Source organism: Chinchilla lanigera, unplaced genomic scaffold (genome assembly GCF_000276665.1).
Source record: "Chinchilla lanigera isolate Chin_1 unplaced genomic scaffold, ChiLan1.0 scaffold00090, whole genome shotgun sequence".
In the NCBI taxonomy this organism is placed as follows: Eukaryota; Metazoa; Chordata; class Mammalia; order Rodentia; family Chinchillidae; genus Chinchilla; species Chinchilla lanigera.
The window spans coordinates 6,469,953-6,490,596 of record NW_004955491.1 but is presented as its reverse complement, the minus strand read 5'-3'; the positions used below and the strand labels follow the sequence as shown (position 1 = coordinate 6,490,596).

The 20,644-nt window shown below is 42.0% G+C and overlaps 1 pseudogene; it reads right to left on the bottom strand.

The window, feature by feature from the left end:
- Positions 1-4,673: 4,673 nt before the first annotated feature.
- Positions 4,674-20,644, bottom strand: part of LOC102004394 — a 24,642-nt pseudogene continuing 8,671 nt past the window's right edge.

Genomic DNA, 20,644 nt, shown 5'->3' with positions numbered 1-20,644 from the left:
CGCAGACCTCGGGCCGAGCGGCCGCCGCCGACCTGCGCTGCCGCCCCTTACTACGAGAGCGCTCTGGGGCCTCCGACCGCCTCCATATTTTGTGGCCAGCGCCTCCCTCGCCGAGAAACGCCGAGGGAAAGGCGTGCGGGATGTGTACGTGCTTACACCCGCCGCTTTCCGTGCGGAGTTAGGGTCTCTCGCGGTCCCCGAATTTAACTTGCGGTCGGATGGAAAGTGGCATTGTTCTGCCCGCGTTCACTGAGGTTCGCAGGAGGAAGGTGGAGTTCTGAGTAACTACGGACAATTTCGCCACTTTTTTGTACCTGTTAAAGGAAACGGGGCGAGCCGTGTCAGGGTTTTACCTCGATTGCTTCCAGTTTTCGCTGTTCGGAACGCACTCCTTGCTTTCAGCTGAACGTCAGTTCGAGATTCCTGTTGATTTCAGATTGGCATAAAAATCTTCGTTTAGAAAGAGCGGAGCTGTCTGTGCCGTCACACCCTGGCCCTGCACGCATGCAAGCGCTCGTACACACGCACAGGCACCGCTGGGTCTTGCCCTGCTGCTGAAACAAGCTCAGTTGTGTTAGTGCAGCGCGTAGGAGCCCCGGAGGAAAGCATGGTTTAGGGCATGGCTGCTGTGTCTTAACTTCTATCTTATGAATGGAGAAAAAGGTGGTTTTGTGAGAAGTTAAAAAATTCCTAGTGAATGACAGTATAATCTTAAAACATCAAAACTTTGGGATATATTCAGATCAATTAAGTGACTTAAGAGTTTCAAATTTGGAAACTAGGGCAGCATTTTTCTTAAAAAAAGAAAGTAAAATCTAATGATAACTTTGATGGCTCCAAACTTTAGTGAACGCCTTAAAATTATCTTTTGAAAACTATCTTTTGAGTGGAACCTCCATTTATGTTTTTAGGAGACAGGGTCTATATGTAGTCCAGGTTGTCCTTAAACTCACTATGTGGCCTAGCCTGGCCTCCAATTGAAGACAGTCCTCCTGAGTCCTTCCACTACGGCACCTGGCTCCATCTGTTTTTAAAAACAGGTAAATGGAAGTGAATAAATGGAACGGAAAGCAAAAATGCCTTTAGTTGTGTATCTCCACAGCATATTAGAATATGTATAGAAAAGGCCCCGCAGTTGGTGGAGACTGACAGTAGGTTTATATCAATGGGGTAATGTGAAATTGCAAACAAGTCACTGAAGAAATGAAAATATTCTTTGTGAACTGTAATTGAGGTAAAGGTTTTAAACTTGTCAGTGGTACTCAGATGAACACTCACTTTTTTTTTTTGTTTTGTTTTGTTTTTTTTTTCCGGTACCGGGAATCGAACTCACGACCTCGCGCTTGCCAGGCAGGCGCTGTGCCGCTGAGCTAAATCCCCAGCCCCTGAGTACTCATCTCATTTAGCAAGTTAAGTTAGAGAAGATGCCTTATGATACTGTTTAAAAAGAGAATTTGTTCATTCGTCTTTGGATTAGAAGAGATAACCACACACTGCCAATTATACTTTCCTTGGGATTCAGTTTTTAATAATTAAGTAAATAAGTGTTTTTTTTGTTTTATAATTTCTGGTAGCTGATTTTTTATCATTTAAAAAAAAGCATAGGCGGGGCTGGGAGTTTAGCTCAGTGGCACAGTGCCCGCCTGGCAAGCGCAAGGTCGTGAGTTCGATTCCTGGTACCGGAGAAAACGAAAAAAACCAAAAAAAAAAAAAAAAAAAAAGCATAGGCTACTTAGTTACCAGTTTTATAACTTTAATACTATGTTTATCTAAAGTCAAGAAGTTGGAACTGAAGCTATTAACCTTAGAGGTAGAATTTGAAGGATAGGTGTATAATAAAGGTTTTCTGTTGCAGAAATTCCAGGTGGAACACTTACATTTGTGTACAAGTTATTCACAGGAAAGTTTCATAGTTACTCGGTTATTTGGAGTAGCTCATAATCTTTATCAGAGGTACAGGTCTTACGTCGTGAGCATGTGCATACCCTGGAAAGATATACTTTACCAATACTAGCTATTTTTCTCTTAATGTTAAGATTTGGTTTTACTTTCTCCTCCTTCATACTGTAAATTCACATTACTAAATTGAGAAGCCAAGGAATCATTGTGCCATATTTTTTACCAAGTCATCAAAGTTGATGTTAGGGCTGGGGTGGGTGTGGGGGTGGTGCAGGAGCAGCAGGTGGTAGGGATAGAATTTCTGAGGCTCTGTCCTTGGCCCTTTTTGGGTCAACTCTTCCTACCCTGATCCACTTTATTTTCAGAGGACCATCACTGTTATTAGAGAGCCACCTTGAGCGTTATTGTTGCAGAGAGATTAAGCACAACCAATGATGTAATACAAAAGAACCGGAAAAAAATGGCTTTGTAGCCAGTGACTGTTGCTACTATAGCAAAATTTCCCATTTCCATCACTGCGAATTTGAAGTACATGGTGAAAACTGTTCTACAGGGCTAGTGTAGGTCGAGTGAGTTGCTGGGTTCAGTCTCCAGTATGGCAAAACAAAAACAAACCCCAAAGAACCCATCCATCGAAAAACCCCCAAGGCAAACTTGCTCTACAGTATATTACATTATATGCAATTTAGTGAGAGAAATTGATATCATTACTACTGTTTGTGCTTTTTGAGATAATACAAATTCTTAATTTTTACTATTTTTCAAGAGATTAGAAAAATTGGATTTTTTTTTAAATTGGAATTTTTATTTGTTAGTCTCTGGCACTCAGTGTGCACTGAAGTGTTTTAATTTAATTGAAAAGCTGGTCTGGGACTGTTAGCTTTCTTTTTCCTTTTTTTTTTTTGAGACAGTCTTGCTTGCTTTCTAATTCAGAGTGCTGTTGAAGTTCTGGTGGTCTTTCTGCCTCAGCCTTCCCTGTGCTAGGATTATGGCACATGTGCCACCAGGCCCAGCTTGTTAGCCTTTTTTTTGCTTTTGCTTTTCTGAGACAAGGTCTTGCTATGTATTTCAGGCTAGTCTTGGGCTCGCTATTTAGTGCAGGCTGGCCTGGGACTTGTGGTGATCCTCCTGCCTCAGCCTCCTGAGCGCTGGTATTACAAGTGTGCACTACCACACCTGGCTTGTTAGCCTCTTTTTTGAGAGAAAGTTGTTTTTTAACCTGATCTTATTACAGTTCACTAATTCATAGGAAATTTTAATGTTGAAGATTATGATTTGTGGTCTCTTACATAATTTTACATTAGTTGTTATGAAAACTTGTTAAATACAGATTTCCATGTAAATTTGAGTTATCACTATACTTTACTTTCCCATTCTGAATGTCTTAATTTACTGCGCTTTATGTAGTATCTCTCTTAATTCCATCATCCGAGGATTATAGTCAGTATGCAGGGTGACAAGCCACACTGCTTATCTCTGTCCTCTGTTTTGTTCTGCAGGCCACATTGGGTTTTTTCTGGGCACATGCTGGTTGTCTAATGCGGTATCTTTTAAGTCAATTACAGTTTATGACTGAAGGGCCTCCATTGGAACTTACTGGCCTTCCAAAATAAATATGGTTTGTTTTCGGTATAAAGCACATAAGACACTGTGCACTCTTGGGTGGGGGAAGATGTGAGGCAGGCTGGATAGGACGAACTTTCTGACCATTGGCTTGTATGTGTCCCTTTTAAAAATTCTTTCCTGTATTGTTTCAGCTTGTTTTTACTTTATAATTTTAGCAGGCTGATTAATCCCTTCCTCTTCTCAAAATTTTCTTTATCGTGTTTGAGCCACAATGTCTATTTTCAGAACTTCTGGTAAGATAAGTTGCAAAACTTACCTAATGAAAAGAGGATGATTTCATTTTATCATGGTCCCTGCATAGAACCGTATGCTGGTGGTTCCTGTGAAAAAACGTAGTAGAAAGACGGTTCTGAATTCGGGAGTGTCCATCTCTGTACTTGTAGACTTCAGGGGACTTACGAGCAAAGTTGAGAGAAGCAGGAATGATGCCGCTCTTTGCACTACAGTACTTTTTCGTCTAATAGATAGGGAAATTGGACAGGAGAGTAGAAGGTAGACGGTTGGAGACGGGGAAGGGGACAGGGAGAGCAGGGTGAGGTGGAAATAAAGCGTGTCATGTATGTGGATGTGTACTAAAATGCCAGAATGAAACCTTTCTTGTTTATTTTTTTGAGACAGGGTCTTACCATGTAGTCTAGGCCGGCCTTGAACTCACTCTGTAGTCCAGGCTGGCCTCAGTAATCCTCCTGCCTCAGCCTCCCAGGTGCTGGGATCACAGGTGGCGAAACCCATTATTTTGTATTACTAATGTGTGCTACTAAAAAAAAGATTGGGAAATTGTTCACTTTGCTTCTATTGTTGTATGACAGCAGGAGCTATGTATAATGCACAGACGTGAAATGGCTTGAGGAGTCTTCTATTTTCTGTTTTTTTTTTTTTTTTTTTCTGGTTTTTCTCCGGTACCGGGAACCGAACTCACGACCTTGCGCTTGCCAGGCAGGTGCTTTTGCCGCTGAGCTAAATCCCCAGCCCCTGTTTTCTGTTTTTTTTGAGACAGAGTCTTGCTGCGTAATTCAGGCTGGCCTTGAGCTCACTTTGTAGCCCAGGCTGCCCCTTAAACACAAGTGATCCTCCTGCCTCAGCCTCCAGAGTGCTGGGATTATAGGCGTGCGCCACTATGCCCAGCACTGTTTTCTGTCCACTTCTTAACTTTCTAGCTCTTTTACCTGGCACATGTTCCTCATAGAGTTTAGGTGGCAGGAATCTGTGAGGCTGGACATGCCGTTCTGGAGAAGGCTGACTGGTTGAGAGTTCTCCCTCAAAGACTTGAAGGAACGTGGTCCTTGGAGGGCTGGTGGAGTCTAGCCAAGGAGGGTGAGAAGGAAGAGCGTTTGTGAGCAGTGGGGATAACTGAGTAGTGGGAGTTACTGAGGAAGAAAGTTCAAAGGTGGTGGAGTGTGACTAGGACAGATGCTTGACGTGGGGCTGGGCTGCCCTGTGACGGTCCTTGGATGGTGGACTGGTGTGTTTGGGCCATAGCCTCAAGTCCAGGGGTTATCAGCTGTTTGTTGGCCAGGCAGGGCCTTTACATGACATGCAGGCTGCTTGTAAGATCCTCAGTGACCATGGATTCTTAAGGCCTTGGGGCTGTATGAAAACAGCCTTGGACAATCCTAAGACTCTGTGCCTTTCTTAGCGGGCAGCTTGCACAAGTTTGTCTTCAGGTTGCTATGTGAGAAATTGTTCATGATTAGTCTGGGTTTTGAATAGAGGCTGAAAACTTGGATTTTTATTTTTATTTATTTTTTTGCAAAGGGCTATTCCACACAGAGGGGCTCAGTCCTTCTTGGCAGCTGCCTTCCTCACGGCAGCCAGCACCTCGTTGCTCAGCTCCTCAGGCTTCCTCTTGGCACGGATGTGCGTCCCCACCCTTTTCTTGATGAATTGAGGGCCCATTTGTCCTTGGAGACCCTGAGCAACTCCTTGGCACACCGCTCCTAGGGGGTGAACTTGCAGACCTCCTGGATCATGTCCTCCATGAACTCGGTGCGCTGGGTGAGGCGTCCGCGGTGGCGCTGTGCCTCAGTGTGCTCACATTCTTCATCACTTTGTGGTCCTTGTTGAGGCCCACAGCGTGGGGTAGGGCAGAGCCATGTCTGCTGCTCTTCAATGGTTGTTCAGCGGAAGGCTATTTTAATTGACTAACTATTTTGGAGACAGGGTTTCACTTGTAGTCCAGGCTGGCCTTGAGCTCACAGCGATCCTCCTGCCTCAGCCACTCAAGTGCAGGTATTATGGGTGTGTGCCACTGTGCCGGCCCACTTTTCTAAGTTTTCTCTTCCTCCAGTCCTTTCTGAGAGTCTTGCAGTGCAGTCTAGGCTGGTCTTGAATAGCTCTGTCCTCAAACTTGTTTTTCTTGCCTTACACTTTACCACCATGCCCAGCAAGTGTTTTCAGTTAATATGCCCAGGTTATTTTACTTTAAAATTTGAGATTTCAGGCAAATATTTGCCATCCTCTTATGTACAGGAACCCGGTTAAATTACTTTTAGTTTGTGTAGCATCTTACGTATTTAATTGAATGTCGGGATTCAAATAGTTGGTGATTAGACAATGGCTGATTTAGAAAAATTAACCTAGTAATAAAACACGAAAAAGGAGTTACCTCGAGGAAGAGATAATGTGCTGTTGCAGTAGTTGCAGTGTGAGGTAATCCAGGCAAAGGATAGATCATTGGTGATCTGCATGGGAAAAAAGAGACCCCAGGAGGAAGTTACTTTTTGTTTGTTTTGTTTTCGGAGACAGGGTTTCCCTATGTAGCCCGGGCTAGCCTTGAACACGTAGTGATCTTCCAGCTTTAGTCTGAGTGCTAGGACCACAGCCATGTGCCAACACACCTGGTTCCCAGGAGGAATTTTGAGGTTTCTGGCAGAGATGTCTAGAGGATAGAAATGTTCAGGGAACATTAGCAATGTAGAATTGGGATTTAGAAGTAGATTATGATGGTGATTAAAGATGTTTTACCTGAAATCACTGAGAATATGGAACATTTTTTAAAAGGATCAGAGTTTCTGGTTGCCTCCTGAGCCCAGGGACCAAAATGAGCAAGGAAATCAGGAAATATTCTAAGTACAAAAGCCAGGTATACATATGACAGCAGTGTTATTGTTAGTAAAAATGGACTACTATGCAGGCTTTCCTCACTCCCTACAATTTACACGTGCTGGGCAAATGCTGTCACTGAGCTACATCCCCCAAAAGGACACAAACCTAAACTTTTGTGCAAAGGAAGAGATTTGGAAATATACACTGAGGGAGCGTATACTTTCTGATGTATTTCTACATTAAAACAAAGCTAGTAATTAAGCCCGGCATGAGTGGCACATGTCTGTAATCCCAGCACTGGGAAGGCTGAGGCAGGAGGATCACTGTGAGTTCGAGACCAGCCTGGGCTACAAAGTGAGCTCAAGGCCAGCCTGAACTGCATAGCAAGACCCAGTCTCAAAAAGACCGCCCCCCTAAAAAAAAATCTATCTACCTATCTATATATCTATATATGTATGTATGTGTTGTTTTACAAATGTGATAAACTGAGTTCTGGGGGCCAGCATAGATTCTGGAACCTTGATTACCTGGATTCAAGTCCAGTTTCCATGAGCCATTAGCTGCTTTACTTGGGTAGGTCAGTTTTGTGCTTTGGTTGCCTTTTCTGTGGACAGGGTGTAATAGTACATCTAATTAGGGTTGGGAGTTTTGTAGAATTTCAAGCAGTGTCTGCCACAAACTGTTCAGAGGTGCTGTTGTGGAGCCTGATACGGTGACACATGACTGTAACATTCTTTGCCTTAAATCTCTGACCTTTTGACGATTCTACTGGCATTGAAGTATTTAGTATGGCTAACTTTTTTCTCAGTTTTTCTCTTATCAGACACACTTATAGAGTCATAGGATAGTACAGTTGATAATTATAAGAGTATTTCATCCAGTATTTCTTTGTATTACAGACAGGTGAGCCCTAGAGAGCTTGGAGCATGCTAGAGGCCCTACATGAAGGTCTTATCTGTATAGTAACTACAGGAGGACTTGGTATGGTAACTGTTTTAATATAATAATATGGTGGCATGTGCCTGTAATCCCAGATACTCAGGAAGTTGAGGCAGGAGGTTCATGAGTTTGAGGCCAGCTTAGGGAACTTAGTGAGACCTTGTTTCAAAATCAAACTGGCTGCAGCTGTAGCTGGGTGGTAGCATACTTGCACAGTTTGCACACAGTTCTGGGCTCCACCCCTGGTACGGTACTACCAGTGAACCCCGCCTGATAGCCATCCTATTGTAGTCTCCTGCCCTTGCATTTTGGCTGGTCTTGTGACTAACCAGTAGAATGTGGCAGTGATGGCACACTTGGTTGGCTGTGTGTGGGTACAAGCCTTAAGAAAGCCAAGCAGCTTTTACTTTTGCTTTCTTGGGAGCCCTGAGTTGCTGGCATGCATGAAAGTAGGTTCTGCCCTGTTGGAGAGACTGTGGAGGAGGAGTTCTAACTACAGGAAAAGAGACCTGTGACCATCTCAGTGTCACAGCAGAGTTCATGCCCTGGTTCACCTGTCTGTTGAGCCTGACCACAGAAGCAACCATCAGTAACAAGAGCACAGGAACTACCCAGCTGAGCCTGGCCCAGGTTGCAAAATCATGAATACATAAAATGCTTCTTGTTTTAATCTATTTTGTGGGAGTTTTGCAGCAGTACATAATGGGAGCTTATGGTTTTGTGAGTTAAGGGACTACAAGAACAGTGTATATAACTGATAAAAATTATTACTGTTTTAAAAATATTTTGTTGAGATGCTAATTAAACAAGGCTGCCCCTAACTTTGGCCCTTACTTCCCTAAGGCATTTTGAAAGAATTCTGAATATCAGCCTGAATAAATATTTTACCTTTTGACTTATTCAGAGGGCCAATATATATGTCAGTATCATGGACTTTTGTCAGAAGACCTGGATTCTATTTCTGGGCCTGTTGCCAACAGCTGGATGTATGAGTGAGTTTTGTGCTTATGTGATAGAAAACCAGAGTAATAATGACTTGAACAGTTTATATCTGTTTCACATCAAATTTTGGAGGAGGGGGGGCTAGGCTGGTGTGGCACCTATGCACAGCAGAGTTGTGAGGGACTTGCCTTTTATCTCGCTGCTCAGACATTTCTAGGGTATGGCTTTTACTCTGAGAGTCCATTGATGGTCAGGAAAGCCCCAGGTACTACACTTGTGTCCCATGAAGCAGAATGGAGGGAGAGGAGACCAAAGGCACTCTCTCCCCTTAACACACCCTTCAGAGAAGTACCATATGTTTTAGCTTGTGTATTTTTTTTTCTTTTCCTTTGGTATCAGGAATCGAACTTAGGACCTTGTGCTTGCCAGGCAGGTGCTTGTGCTGCTGAGCTATATCCCTGCCCCCTAGCTGTGTATGATTGGAACTTAGTCACAGTGTTTATCTGGTGCACATAGCTGCAAAGGGGACTGGGAGTACAGTCTTCTAGCTGAGACTCTGTTGCCTCGCATAGATTCAGAGGCTGATTTCCGCCGGCGCGCGCCCCGCCCCCCCCTGCTTTTTTGGTTGGTCTTTATGAGATAGGTTTTGCTGTACCTTTCAGGCTAGTCTTGAACTCAGGTTACAAGCAGGTTGGCCTTGAACTCACGGTGATCCTCCTGCCTCAGCCTCCCCAGGGCTGGGATTACGGGCATACACCTGCCCCCAGAGGCTGTTTACTACCAGTGTGAACGGATAATACAGAGGCAGCCTCCGCTAGCACTTTGAGTAGTTTCCATCCATGGATTTCTTGTGTGGGAATAATTACATTGATCACTTGGAGTGGCAGATAGTTTCATGTTGATGATCAGCCGTATGTACTTGGTTGACAGTGACTTCTTTCAGCATTCTGTTGATTCCTAAGTCCCTATTCATTCTTACCCCCCTCCCCCCATGCTAATCCACAATTTCATGCATGTGAGGCACATGTTCTGTAACCCTGAGCTATGCCCCTAGCCCTAGATTTTGACCTCAGCATGGTGAGGGAGTAGAAGTATTTATTTTGGGAAAGAAGGGAGTAATAGTATGCTCCGATTTATATACTGCCTCTATGCTTTCTTATGTGCAGCTACTTCAAGTTTAGTAATCTTTTCATTGAAAGATTAAGTTCTCTAATTTTGCCTTGTGCTAGGGATCAACCTAGGGCCTCAAGCATGGTAGGCAAGTGCTCTACCACTGAACTATACCTCCACTCTTCTCCTAACTTTTGAGTGTCTTTCTAAAGATAACCTACATGCATTTCAAATGTGAAAAGTTTGCTAATTAAACAGAGTTCCTGCTTTGTGCAGAACATTCTCAGCACTGGAGTGTTGTGGAAAAATACTAAGTTCTTTTTACGTTTTGTCAGGACATGTAGATTGCTCCATGATAACAATGACTCCCACTTAGTGGCTTCAGTCAGGTTTATTTCTTGTCCATGCTGTTGTTCCTTATAAATGGAATTGGGAACTCTGCGCTCATACTTAAACTCTAATGAGGCATCTCAGTTTGTTTGTTTGTTTGTTTGTTTTTGGTCTTTTTTGAGGCAGGGTCTCACTATGCAGTTCAGGCTGGCCTTGCGCTCACTTTGTAGCCCAGGCTGGTCTGGAACTTGCAATGATCCTCCTGCCTCAGCCTCCTGAGTGCTGGAATTACAGGTGTGCGCCACCATGCCCAGCTGGCATCTCTGTTTGATATAGCAGTGCCTGGCTTCAAGGGGTGAGGAAGGGAAATTCAGTCATGTTTCTGGTGAGACAACTGGAAATATTTGGTGAACAACGCTTACTGAGCATCAAGGAGGAGGGTAACAGCATTTTTAGCCTAGAAATTCATATGTGTCTTTGGAGTATGCTTTGTTAGTTATGGTAATGTGACTGATAATTAGTAAGAGGACATGTTTAATGTACTGTTAAGCACAAAAAAATTACTAGACGTACAAACAGTATAGGAAGCATGTGGTTTTGATTGTTGATTCTTACCCGTCTATGTTCTTTCACCTGCATGGGAAGCGAGGTGGGAAGGAGTCAAATATTAACATTGCTGTGTAGCGTAATGAGATTTTTAGGTAACTTAGACTCTTATTTTTTCAAAGTGCGTTCCTATAGCATTGTTTTATTCCCAGCCAGGTTGGCTTTGTTTTCTGTTAATCATCTGATGAAGATATTAGGCAAAATTAGTTTGCTAGCTACATACTTACTGTACAGTAGAGAGACCAAAATAAGGCACTAGTTTTCTCTAAGTTCCTCACAATTCAGGGCAAACTAGTGGAAAATGTTACATTCTACAACAGGAGATTGCACAGACTGCTGAAGAAGCCTGGAGAAGACAAAACTTCAGGGACTCCCAGAGGAAGAGAGCTCTACTGGAGAGAACCAGGGGTATGGAGGTGGGGTGAGAAAAACTAGTACTCGGTTAGTGTATGTTAGGCGCCTCTAGTGCCTACCCAAAGTTACTTTAATACTTAATAATTATATGCGGCAGAATTACTTCCAGTGTTACAGATACAAGAGCTGTTTCAAGAAAATTACACAATTGTTAAGAGATTGAGTCAGGATTTGAATCCAGGTGTTTCTGGCCAGGGATATAGCTCAGTGGTACAAGCATCTGCCTAGCAAGTGCAAGGTCCTGAGTTCGATTCCCGGTACCAAAAAAAAAAAAAGAATCCAGGAGTTTCTGACTTTGATCTTAGCTCTTTGAAAACTTAAGTCCTGCTGGGTGTGGTGGCGCATGCCTGTAATCCCAGCACTCGGGAGGCTGAGGCAGAAGAAGGATCTTTGCAAGTTCAAGACCAGCCCGGGCTACAAAGTGAGCTCAAGGCCAGCCTGAACTGCATAGGAGACCCTGTCTCAAAAACACAAAAAAACCAAACCAAAACAAAAAAGCCAAAAAACTTAAGTCCTGTATGGGAGGAAGTAAGGAAGGGAATGATTGAACCCAGGTAATGGTGAGCTACATCCCCAGACCTTTTTATTTTGAGACAGGGTTTTGCTAAATTGTCTAGGGTGGAGTCAAACTTGAGATCTTCCTGCCTCATCCTCCTGAGTGGCTGGTGTTACAGGTGTGCAGAACTACACAGGCTAGCAAATTTGTAGATTTCTAACTGTGGGAATCTGATCCTTTACTTGAACTTTTAAAAAAATAATACGTTTATTACAGAAAATTTGGAACACAGGAAAGGAAATAAAAATTCACTCTTTAAAGCCGGACATGGTGCTGCACACCTGTAACCCTAATACTCAGGAAGCTGAGGCAAGAGGTTATTGAGTTCCAGGCTGGCCAGAGGCTGTATCATGGTTTCAAGGCCAGCCTGGACTACATAGAAAGGATCTGTATAAAAAAATTTGTTTGAATTAATGATAGGAAAAAGTGTTAAGAACACTATGTCATCAGTAAAAGTTTTTATAAAACATTAGTGGACAGTTCACAAAAAACAAGCTTATAAGCTTGTTGTATCACATGTTTTAAGATGTTTGCTCTAATTGGATATATAGAAAACTATCTTTTGTGTAGTGAAGTTCTCTTATTAATCGCATTTAACAAATTAGAATTTTTGACTTTTTGAAAGTCAGAACATTTTTTTGTTCTTATTCTCATTACTAGAACACAGTACTGGGAGGAAAAATAAATACATTTTTTTTTGTAATGGGGATGAACCCAGGTGCTTGGGCATGCTCGGCCAGTGCTTTACCACTAAGTTACATCCCCAGGCCCTGAAGTAAAATTGTAATCATGCTTTTGCTTTTGTTCTCTGTAACAGAAACTTAAGAGTAGTAGTCAGTCTTCTCTTTCATTAAGAAAATGTTGAGAAGTTAAATTAGTTCAGATAAACACACCTTTAGAGTAGTTCTACTTATTTACTATACCTTATCCTACTTTTCTTCAGCTCGAATTGCTTTTTCTCCCAGAATGTTCATATTGGTAGCAGGCTAAACAAGGGCAGCCCCATGATTCCCCTTGACTTCACTTGCCTTCCTACTGCTGTCTATAGTTTTGTAGGTGGCATTTAGGATTTTAAGGAAAAATGTGGGAGAAATGAGGGAACCATGAACTGGATGAGGGGAGTGATAATTAAAGCCAGTCGTTCTAGAGTAATCCCACTGCTGAAGAGATTTTGGTGTACAGAATGTGCCATTCTGCCATGTTTTAACTTGTGCTATGGTGGAGCGTATGAAACGGAAAATGAGTGAGTGAAGAAATCTATTACTTGATGGTAATAGAAATGATTTTTCTGAAGACTTTCTTTTTCTTTTTTTGTTTTGTTTTTGAGACAGGGTCTCATTGTGTAGTTCAGGCTGGCCTTGAACTGTCAGCGATGCTCCTGCCTCAGCCTTCTGAGTGCTGGGATTGCACCATCATGCCCGTGTACATTATTTTTATTAACCCTTATTTGAATAGTTTTCACCTTTGGCAAATCTTTGTGTTTTACATATGCTTCCTAAATGACTTCCATCATTAGAACAAGAACCCTGGGATTGAAACTTGAGTAGAATTTCATTTCTATTTGAAAATACTTTCGTTACAATTGAAAGAAAAACTAAAACTTTTGCCTGGCAAGCACGAAGTTGTGAGTTTGATTCCTGGTACCAAACAAAACAAAACAAGACAACAACAAAAAAACCCAAAAACAAAACTTTTGCGTCCTTGGAATACATTTATTTAAAGTAATATCATGTTCATTATTCATGGTTCTTTGAAATGACATTACTTTTGTTAATAGACCTCTAGCTTTCATTTTTTTCTTCTGACCCCAAATCTGAGTTTGCTTGTCACCTGTTGGCATTCAAACATTGGCGGATGCAGCTTTGTAGAATGTCTGCTGTCCTGGTTTTGCTTTTAACTCTTACCTTTGTGAGGTTACTGTAACATTCTAGATCTGGGTAGTATTTTATAATAATGGAGATTCTCCGTTGGTAAAATTTAGAGGACATCAAAACAAGAAACAAAGTAGCATCTTGGCCTGGCCTGCAAGGAAAGTCCGCCTTTGACCTCCAGTTACCCTGGCCCCCTCTCGCATTGAGCGTTTTAAGCATGTCTTTATTTTAAATAGGAATTCTTTGGTAACCCAGTCATCATTTAAGCTTATTTGTTAGGTTATTAGAACAACAGAAGTAGACTACAGTTACATAATGTTTCTTTCCTCTCCCCCCTTTTAAGTACCAGAAGTAGAAAACATTTGGCCTGCTTCATAGAGAATTGGAAAGTCAGAGAAGTAGAACTGTTTGTTTATTGAGCAGGAGGGTAATTGTGCTTAATTGTAGTTGCTTGGAAAAGATGGTTTTTAAAAACTTTTTAAGGAGACATGGTGCAAACATCCACGAATATGAGAAGAGTAATTGGTTGCAGCATTTTAGACGGAAGTGAACATTTTCTTTGTTAAGTGGAAGAAAAGAGGCTGAGGTTTGGCAACAGAGGCCCACGCCAGGTTTTTGGAACACACTGAAGACCATGTTAACCGAGATACCACTGCATCTTTTATCTTTATTTTTTGTCTTTTTGAGACAAGGTTTCACTGTGCAATTTGGGCTGGCTTTGAAAACTCACTTTGTAGCCCAGGCTGTACTTAAACTCACAGTAATTTTCCTGCCTCAGCCTCCCAAGTGCTGGAATTAACAGGAACCCCCACTCCTTGCTGAAGACTATTTTAGACCGGTAGTATTTGTTTTCACTTCCTCCAGAGATAGTAGATTGAAAAGGACTTACTGATAGGGTTAATTTAAGATTTTAATACTGTGAAATGATGCAGAACTTGTTGTTTTCCTTTGTTTTATGTTCTGGATGTTCAGTTAAATTGCTTAAGCATGAAATAATGAAATGCATTTGTAGGGTTATTTCAAAAAGCAGTAGAGGAGGAAATTTTCTATAATGGTTAGCAAAGAGTTAACCTTGGAGGCAGCCGGATTCCGGATCTGGGTTTGGAGAAATCCAGGCCGCCTTTTTCAGGCGCCTCCAGTAGGTCGGATCTACTTTCGGCTAGCGCCTCACGCCCCCTCCCCTTTCTCGTAGGCACCCTCTGGGGGCAGGCGCGTGCGAGTGCGTGTGCGCTGGTGGTGGAGGTGTGTGTGGTGGGAGGTTTTACTAGCCTTAGGAGAACTTGCAAGAATCTTCCTGCTGGTGCCCGTCCTCCTGCCCCTGCTCTTGTCCCTTCCTCTTGTCTTCGCTTCTTTCCTCTTAATTGCTTTTCCTCTCCTCCCCCGCACCACTCCCTCGCGCTTTTTTTTGTTTTTTTTTTTTTTGAGGCACGGTTTTGCTACGTAGTCCAGGCTAGCTGTAAACTTGCTTTGTGGCCCAGGGTGGCCTCTAACTCACTATCTTTCTGCCTCAGCCTCTGGGGTGGCAGGCCAGTGGCACCATCTGGGCTTGTTTTGTTTTGTCTGGGTGACGTGGGGCCGGGTTCTGAGCCAGGGAGCCTGCCGTGTGCGTTGTAGCTGCTGGCAGGTGGATGAGTGAAGCCGAGTGTTCTTCGCAAGCGCTGGAGTAGTTTTGGATCTGCGGCTTAGGAGGCTGATCTGAGCCTGATCCAGGCCATGGTAGTTATCGTAAGATGCACTAGATATAAAAATGTAAAATAATTTCGAGTCATTTTGTAGGAAAATTTGATGGGTCTTGAATGCATGTTTAGTGAAATCAGATATAAAAGCTTAAAAATCGTATGGTTTCTCTTACATGAGAAACTCAAAGTATAAATAAAAGACCAAAATAAAGACAGTGGGAAATAAGGAGATGTTTGGCACATGGGAGGGGGACCGAGAGATGCCGGGAGGGAGGGGATGAAACAGGAATTAAGGTGTGTTGTATACATGAATCAGGTCCCCACGTTGAATGTATTCCGCATGCTGCACACATATGCTAATAGAAATAAGAAATGTAATGATAAAAGCCTGAAAACCAAAGTGCCTAAGGATGAAAGGGTTTTCTTTTCAGCTGATCATAGTTTTGCATCTAGTTCTGAAGGGTAACTTGCTTGGATTGTACTATTAAAAAAATGGCCAGAATGAGCCGGGCATGGTCATGCACACCTGTAATCCCACCCCTCAGGAGGCTGGGGCAGGAGGATCACCCAGAGTTTCACATCAGCCCGGAGAGACCCTGTCTCAGAAAACAAAAACAAAGCCAAATGAAGAGAAGCTATTTAATATGTTTAACTGTATTGGTGGTATTACTTGTAGAGACATTTTTATTGTGGAATAAAATACGAGTTTTACATAAAGTAAGAACAAGTAATTTTCTGAGTGAAGATACATATTTTTTTCTCATTCCTCTATTTTCCAACTCCTCCTTTCCCCATTTACAAAAGCTTTGTTTCCACGTTTCCTGTTTTTTTTTTTAAACTTTTCCCTTCTTTCCTTTTTCCCCCTCAATCCTCCCTGTTCACCTCTCTACTTGAATATTTTCTTCCTTTACACAATATCTGTTACACACCTTGGTCCTTATTTACACTTTCAATTTCTCACCCCAGAGAAACAATGTGGTATTTACCTGTGTGTCCAATTTATTTCACATAGGAGCATGGTCTCAAGATGCACCCATTTAACTAGAAATGTCTCAAGCTTATCCTTCTTCATGGCAGAGTAGTACTCCATTGTATAAAAATCCACATCTTCTTTATCCATACACTGGTTGATCGGTATTTGGGTTGTTTCCAAGATTTGGCTATTACAAACTGTGCTGCTGTAACCATGGGTGTGGATATATTGCTGTGGTATGATGCTTTAAATTCTCTCAGGAAAATACCAAGAAGGAGAATAGCTAGATCAAATGGAAGCTCTAGTCCTAGTTTTTTGAGGAAGCTCCACACTGATTTCCACAGTGGTTGTACCAGCCTACACTCCCACCAACAGTGCAGAAGGGTTCTTTTTTCCCCCACAGCCCTGCCAGCATATGTTGTTGATTTGTGGATGATAGCCATTCTTTCTGTAGTGAGATGGAATCTCAGCGCAGTTTTAATTTGCATCTCTCAATAACCAACAATAAGAGCAAGTAATTGTTATAGTTTTGTATTTTGTATTTGGAAATTAAGACTAAAGAGACTATAACAGTATCTCATCCACCCCTTTCGTTCTTAGGATTTTTCATTTAGTTTTTTTTTTTTTCTTTTTTTGCCTTTTTGAGACAGGGTCTTGCTATGCAGTTCACGATGGCCTTGAGCTCACTTTGTAGCCCAGGCTGGTCTCGAACTCACAGTTATCCTCCTGCCTCAGCCTCCCAAGTGCTGGGATTACAGGCATGTGCCACCACACTCAGCCTTCATTTAGTTTTTAAAGTAGCTTTATTAGCTACAATAGAATAGCATTGGGGGGTGCACAGGAATCGAACTCAGGACCTTGCACTTGCCAGGCAGGCGCTTATGCCAGTGAGCTATATCCCTGGCCCCTGAATAACAGCATTTTGCCTTATTTTTGTGTAAATTATGTAAGAGCGAACTTCTGTAAAGTATTTAAGTAGTAATAATAAACCTAACTTTGAAATATTTATGTAACTTAAAAACTGAAGAAACACTGTAAATACCATTACAAGTGTGATGATTTTCAACATATTTCTGCATGGTGTTTAGTTGTGTTCTAATTTAAAGAAAAATTTAAGAAATACACTCTTATTCCTTAGCCAGTATTTTAAAATATCTCTTCTGGCAATCTGTCAGATTTAATTTGATCAGAAGAATTTTTTTTTTTAAAAAGGACTAAAATTATTTCACAACTGATGTAGTTCTTGGAGCTTGTGGTTTTGGTTTTCTGAGACAGGACATCACTGTGTTATTGTCCAGGCCGGCCCTTGGACTTTCAGTCCTACTCTTTTAGGCTCCTGAGTGCTGGGATTGACAGATGTGTGCCACCATGCCCAACAGACTTTGTATTTTTACCCCTTTGAATTGAACCCAGAGAGCTCTGAGCTACACTTCCTGTCCTTTTTATGTTTTATTTTGAGATGGGCTTCCCTAAATTGCCCAGGCTGCCTTTGAATTTGAAGTCTTCCTCCCTTAGCCTTCTGAATAGATGGTATTACAGGCATGCATTACCGGTACTGGTAAGAATTTCTTTTACACAGAGAAAAAACTAGTTAGATGGATGTGTGTGTTTTCTTTTTAAATCAAATGGTTTCAGGGAGCACAGGGTTCACAATTAAGTCATTCAAACTGTTACCTACTTTAAGGTGCTTAATAAAATTAATCTCAGGTGGCGTTACATTTTCCTCGAGGTGTATGTTAATTGTGATGAACCACTTCTAGAATAATTTTAATTACATATTAAAGCCGCAGTGCTTTGTTTGTAAGTAAATATTTTGGTGTGTGTGCATGTGTATTTAACCCAGAGCACAAAAATCGTGCTTGGCTCCTTTTTTAAAAGTAGAGTTAAATAATACTGAAGTTTATGTTCTATGTTCTGTAGGGATTTCAAAGCAATGTATTTTAACAAGATTGAGTAGTATATACTTCTTAGTAAAAAGTTGCAGTGTCTACTATAAAGTGTTATACTTGTTATAAAATCATTGCTGTAGTTGTATAGTTGCTTTGTGCAGTTTTTCAATTTCTAAGCCTGTATGTAAAATAAGGAAAGACATGATACAGTTATAACTGCTGTTTCTAAAATACCTGATAGTCCCTTATTAAAGAATGCTAAACCAGTCCTTTCTTTGCTTCTTTTTAATGAAAAGAAATGCAGTTCAGCTGTGTCTTGTGGCACATGTCTGTAATCCTCGCTACTTAGGAGGCTGAGTCAGGAGGATTGCAAGTTTGAGAAGGCCAGTGAGCCTTTTTTTTTTTTTTTTGAGACAGGGTTTCACTATGCAGTTTAGACTGGCCTTGAGCTCACTTGGTGTAGCCCAGGCTGGCCTGGAACTCGAAATGATCTTCCTGCCTCAGCCTCCTGAGTGCTGGGATTACAGGAGTGTACCGCTGTGCCCAGCTGCAGTGAGCCAATTTAGTGAGACTCTGTTGTTGTTGTTTTGTTTGTTTGTTTGTTTTTTGTAGTACTGGAAATTGAACTCAGGAGCTTGTGCTTGCCAGACAGGCACTGTGCGTACTGAGCTATATCTCCAGCCCCAATTTAGTGAGACTCTGCCTCCAAATAAAATTAATAAAGGGTGGGAGATGTGGCTCCATCCTGAGCACTGTGTGTGTGTGTGTTCAGGTGTCAATGTTTTTTTTTTTTTTTTAGGCTTCTTTGGTCTTTTTGAGGCAGAGTGTCACTATGCAGTTCAGGCTATGAACTCACTTGGTAGCGCAGGCTGGCCTTGAACTTGCAGTGATCCTCTTGCCTCAGCCTCCCAAGTGTTGGGATTACAGGCATGCACACCACGCCTTGGCTCAGGTGTCAAATTATTTAATAGTTTTTTTTATCTTTTGATGCTAGTGGAGTTTGGTAAAATTAATGTTTCTCAGCTTTTTGCTGTATTTCATGGGTTGATGAAAAAGTGGGCCTGTGACTAGATTGACAGCTGATCTGTGATACATTCTGGTGAGCATAGGGGTTTGGCTCCTCGGGGGAAGTGTATCTAAACAGTTTGCCCTGATTTATTTAACTGGCATAGATGATACTCCTTAATGATAAAATGTTGTCATCACATGGAAGTTGCGTCACATGTTTTTGGAAAAATAAATCATAGTATATTAGATGTTTCATTGAAAAAGAAAGTACCTTCTGAACTGGGCAAGGTGTGGCACTGTCATTGCACAGCTCGTACCAGCGGCAAGTACTGTATGATCACATTTCCTTGTTCTTGAATTGTGTCATTGTCCTTTTCTTGCCGTGTGTGTTGTTACTATTCTTTTTTCCTCTTATCAGCCTTTCCATGCGTTTAGTCTTTATTACTGTGACATTGTATTAACAGGTGCCCCTACCGTCCAAGACTTACTTTTGTCTTCTTTATGTTGATTTGAGTGTTGCTTGGACCAGTTGTCATGTTCTTGTGCTGGACAAGACGTTTCTTTGTTCCTTCTTGGGTTACTTCCTTCATTGTTGTTATTTGTGTGTCTGATTGTTTTTGAGACAGATTGCTGTGTAATCTAGGGTGCCTTGAATTTGCTGTGTGCCAGGCTGGCTGTGGTGCCGGGATGAAGGCAGGTGCCTGAGTTGCAGTGTAGCACCTCTCTATCGTGAGTACCTGGAGTGAGTATGTGGGAGACTTGTGTTTGACCATTTATCTGAAAAGGGCCTCACGCTCACCTGAGGTGAAGGTGTTCTCCTCAGAGCTTTGAAGGCGTTGCCACCGTGTCTTTGGTACCCGTTGCTGTGGCCCGGGACAAACTTGATAGCCCCATGTGCTGTGATACTCCCTTTCTAGGTGATGTCACTCATCCCTGGAAGCTGTTTGGAACCTTCTTTTATTTTGTTAAACCAAAATTTTTCCACTATATCTAGATACTTTTTTCTTTTTAAATTATAGTACACTGAAGAGTCATGCTTTTCAACTCCTGGAAATAATTCTTGGTGGTGGTGCTGTGGTGTGTGTGTGTGTGTGTGTGTGTGTGTGTGTGTGTGTGTGTTTTGAGACAGTCTTGCCTAGGTAACTCCAAACTCCTGCCTTAGCCTCCTGAGTAGCTGGGGCTGCAAGTGTGTCAACACACCAGCTATGCTTTGTTTTCTTGTAACTTGTAGTTGGATGTTAGACTCCTTGAATTAATCCTACTGACTTCCCATTCTTTGTCTTTTTGCTCTGTTCTTGGCATTTCTTCTACTTTTTTTTTTTCCTTTGAGATAGGGTCTGGTTATGCAGTTTATAACTGTGGCCTTGCAACGATCCTCCTGCCTCAGACTCTTGTGCTGGGATTACAGGTGTACGCCACCACGCCCAGCTCTACAGTGCAAGTCTTTTTTCTAATTTTTTTTTTTTTTTTAATTTTAAAGAGAGTAGTAAATGAGAAACAAAGAAATAGAACAGTAGCAGCATACCAGTATCACAGACATAAACAAATCAGAGCAAGAACATTCAAAGTGATACAGAGTCTCAAAACAAAATAATACAAATCAACAGTGGTTGTTATATTACATATCGCAGTTCTCAACTACATTGCTCAGATTACCATATGTAAGAATGAAAGATTGCTCAAGGGGGCTGGGGATTTAGCTCAGCGGCAAAGTGCCTGCCTGGCAAGTGCAAGGTCGTGAGTTCGGTTCCCGGTAC